Below are 4,825 nucleotides of genomic sequence, written 5' to 3'. Positions count from 1 at the left end.
ATGCCTAAACTTGTAGGGTTAAGAAAATTTTTATGGAATATAACAATTTCTATGTATTACAACCACGGCGATTTTCCACAAAGTTAAGGCAGAAACTTACGAATAATACAATAGAGGATCATCAAGTTGGCCTCTAAATGTGTTATCAACCACCGCGCATCCAAATGGGTTTACAAAAGTCGCCACTCGCGTCGCTGACGGATAAAATGATCCTAGCTTCACGGGGGGAATAAGGTATAGTTAGGGGTATTAGCCAAAATTTACAAACATAATAATGTGATCTATAAAATTCATCACCTTTCAGTGCTGTTCCTTGCTATGATAAGCATTATACTGCAAAATATTGCATAAAAGTGGATCGCATTGTAACTACTCATCACCGCGCCGCAGACAGTTTTGAAAACTGATTAAAATGCGACCGAAGTGGCAACAGATATCAGCCTTCTATGGTATGGAATCGGGCCTCTTAATGCAGAAACTGATGGGCCATTATATAATTACCCTAAAAAAGGACACCCCAATTTGACGTCGGCTACGCACGTAGAAACAAGGAAGACAGAGGATCGGATTTACTGAAAAACAAAATTATGAGGAGGTGAGAGAGTAGACTCACTTTGTCTTCCACTGTTTCTCAGTGTAGCATTGAAAAAAAAAGCGCCTAAGCGCGCGTCAAAAGAGGCTGAAATACGGCTTCCCCTTATTACTTTGCCGGGATTTTCCATCCACGACCGGTCACGATGGACCTGGAGCTAAGCCGCAGTGAGCTGACATAATGAAAAGATATGGTCGTACGAGGGTTTATGGGGGAAAGATGACCGGATTTCGTTCGTAAGAAGACGACTTCGCAGCGGAAAACAAAATTAGACGGAATAGGAGTTGTGACTTAGCAGGAGATATAAAATGACTCTCAATTCCGCGGTTCTCATTTTCACAAGAAAATGAACATTTTGAAGGGAAATTTGTTCGCTGTCGTTACTATTAGCGTTTTAAGCAGACAGGGGCGGGAGGTAGGGAGTGAATGGGGGACCTCGGCTGGTGCTCGCGATGGGGTCCTCACCCGAAAACTTTTAGTAAATTGCATGCCCAAAAATGATTTTTGACTCTATTCTGGCTCTTTAAAAAGAAACTAAATAAAATATAGTAAAAGTAGCAATTATGCCATTAAAAATACAGTAAAAGTGAGAATTTCACACAATTTAAATTGAATAATACAAATCTAAAAAATCCTCTAAATTAAGCTTTTCGAATAACCCTTTCCAAAAAGAATGAGGCTCTTCTTTATTTTTCTGACTCCTATATATTATAAATTTTTATACGACCTTTTTACAGTGACAATGAATATGTTATAAATAGAGCAAATTAATGAAAGCTTAGATTTTTATAGTTACAAAAAATATTTTGCCAAGGTAACCTGAGTCTTTTCTTAATTACACCCTTCCTATACGCTTCACGATAGAAGCGAGTGTTGTGGAGGCCCTCGGCGTTCACCGACCAGCCGACCTGGCCAGACCGCCCCTGAAAGAAGAAGCAACCTTTCGAGGACAGTAATTATTCCGTAATCGTTAATACGTAAACGTATCACTTTGGTAAAGTTTGTACAACTGGGTACAGAAAACATCTATTTCGGCTTCTGTTCTTCCTTAGAGCTACTACACCAGCTGTATTTCATAATTCAACCGATTTTAGATATCTGTTTTTTGTGCCGGAATAGCCTTTTGACGTCCATTTTTCATGAGTAAATGACGTCATATAATATCTGGATCATTAGGTCGTTCATACAGACCCATCTATCGACGGAAAGAATCATTCATTAAAGTGTTTAAAGCAACGAATCACGTAAAAAGCATGCGCGAGAACGAGAAGCAGCGGTGTGGCGCTCGGCAAGAGTCAGTGACGTCATAAACTTTTTCAGCGAAGCTCGTAGATACCACTCCCTTAATAGCTTGAGAAGTAGGCCACTATTTAAAAGTAGGCGTGAGAAGGATGGGCGAGGCCAAGAATTAACGGAGAAACGGTGATCCGCTCGGCAAGAGTCAGTGACGTCATGAAATTTTTAGCGAAGCTCGTCGATATCTCGCCGCTAATAGTTCGAAAAGTGGACTACTACTTAGCATACGGCACGAGACGGATGCGTGAGCCAGAGAAGTAGCAGAGAGGTGGTGAGCCTCACGGCAAGAGTCGGTGACGTCATAAACTTTTTCAGCGAAACGTTCGCCGATATTTCGCCGCTAGGAGCTCGAGAAGTCGGCGAAAATTTCTTTTTTTGCCACCTAATGTTTCCCGTTCCGAACCACTATGCGTCGTCTTTTCATCAGAGGGTGAAGACCGTATCGAAATGAATAGTGGTGGTTGGAGGGGGTTGTATTTGCTGGAGAGGTTAAAAGGGGGGTAAGAGGAGGAGAGCGAGGGGGTGGGGAAGGGGGTGAAAGACAAACATCGAGGGAGGGGTGGAGAAAGCGGTGCGACAGACAGGAGTGAACTCTTCGAGGGGAACGGAAGGAGTCACGGCAATCGATAACGCAGAGACGCTAATAAATTAAGTTTGGGAAACGAAATGGACCAGCCGGGTATGGTGATCCAAATTTCACGAAAGCCGTCACACGGTATGAATATGAAGCTATACTTGCACTTCCAACGCCATTTCGTACTGTTTATTTTAGATGTTTCCTCTGCTCTAATGTACACCGTAGAGACCCGATTTATAATTTTTTTCATGGTTCTTTCTGTTTTCAAACTTTTGAGCACTATACCTTCATAAGTATTCTCTTATATTCATAAAGTAACGCATTTCTTCACATATGTAGTGCCCTTTCTCCACTAACTGGCAATCATATTTAAATAGAATAATTGCTTCGCAATTTTACTCCATTCCATAGGTTCCTCCTTCTTAATTTATAATTTCAACGTTATTTCCATTTACAGTGGCTTTTCTCACGAAATTGAATTCACACTAAAATAGAGTAATTCTTTAGCATTTTTGCTATTTTTGTTTTTTTTCAAGCTTTATATAATAGCCTTCTCAGCGAACGAAAATGGAACAGCACTAAATATCTCAACCACCTTTTTTCAAATTCAAACATGCCTCAGATAATGTCGTCACTAACTACGAAAGATTTTAAAGAGGTGCAAAACGAGGTAATTATTTTCCATCTATCCATAATTTTGGCGACTCCTTTTTGCTGTGGAGTTCAAAGTAACAGCGATAGAGCAATTAATCAGTCAACTTTATGTATTAGATGAACCTCCATTGAAAATCTAGAAATAAATTCTACCACACTCAATTCTACTTTATAAACAGACAACTTAATCTCCAATGTTATTCGACCTACTTTCCCCTACCATCCCAAAGATAATGCACTACTTTCTGAACAATATGGAAAAAAATAACACACGGTTTTTGAATAGACCAACTTCCGCAGTTAAGTAACAATCAAGGTTTCGGTTTGAATCTCGTAAACATTGAGCAACTTACTAAATGAATTCTACAACTTATAAAAACTATTTCTCTAAAAAATGGCAGTTTACTTATCCTAAAATTGAACAAATACTTAATAAATCAGATTTGATAATTTGAAAATATATTTAATCAAAGATATTTCTTTTGCTTATTTTGGTACACGTCCTTTTTACCACTTTTTATAAACCAATGGATGGAAAATCATTATATAATGATGGTGACCTAAGTACAGGTACGCCTTCTAGTTTACCAAAAGCTCCTATTATTTTATAGAAGTCTTTGTTAAACGATTGTACCATGGAGTTACGATAACCCCGAACCTCCCGGCGGAAACACTTCTAAGGAATATTTGGGGCATAGCCCTGAAGGAATTATGATTCGTCAAGCATATTGAGAGAAAATTTTAGGATGAGAAAGTAAAAGAAATGTGCATTTTCATTTCGCACTCGTCCGACCGCACCTTGAATATGCAGCGAGCATATAGGATACGGAGCAGAATGACTAAATCCGTGAACTGAATAAAATACAAAAGAAGGCTGCGCGGTTCGTCATAAACTGCTACGGGCGTACAAACAGCGTTTTCCAGATGATAAGCGAATTAGGCTGAGAACCGCTGGAGACTCGGAGGCTGCGCGCTAGGCTTAGATTTCTTGAACAATTGAGAATGGATATCTTTAAGAGCGACACGGAGAACAAAATATTAGAGCCCCACTATATTTCCAGATCCGATAGAAGCGATAAATTAAGAGCGATGTTTTGCCGAACGGATAGATATGGGAATTCGTTTTCCCCCGAACCATGAAGGGCTTTAATAAATACTAATCGTAATTTCATATTTCCTTTACATGTATAAACGGCTTGTGTCCTTACACCCCCTGCCACACGCTTTTTAGGCGGCTAGCGGGGTAGAATGTAGATGTTTGTAATTAATATTGAGAAATAAATATTATTAATTATTAACTAATTTTAAGAGATCCATGGATGCAAATAAGACGATACAACAATAACAAGGGAGGACACGGTCGGAGAAGATCACGGAAGAAAACAGGATAAAAACAAATATGAACGCTGTGATGGCTGTAGGCAAAAGAGATGGGAAGAGAAGGAAAAAGAGGCAGAAAGTTAGGCGGAAGGAGAGAAAGGACTTGAACGGTTAATAATTCAGACCGGAGAATGAGGTCGGACAGAAGCTTAAGTTCCCGCGGGTGGATGGAGACCGATAAGGGACTCTGCAGAAGTAGATATACATATATTTGGGCAGGGAGAGGTTTGTTGAACGGGCGGAAAAGAGGGTATTTTGCTGACGGCCAAAAAGAGACGATGTTCGGCTGTACAAAGAAGAATGGAGGAGTAGTTTTTAGCCGTGTC

This window comes from Ischnura elegans, chromosome 8 (assembly GCF_921293095.1).
Source record: "Ischnura elegans chromosome 8, ioIscEleg1.1, whole genome shotgun sequence".
Classification (NCBI taxonomy): domain Eukaryota; kingdom Metazoa; phylum Arthropoda; class Insecta; order Odonata; family Coenagrionidae; genus Ischnura; species Ischnura elegans.
This window is presented reverse-complemented; position numbering follows the sequence as displayed.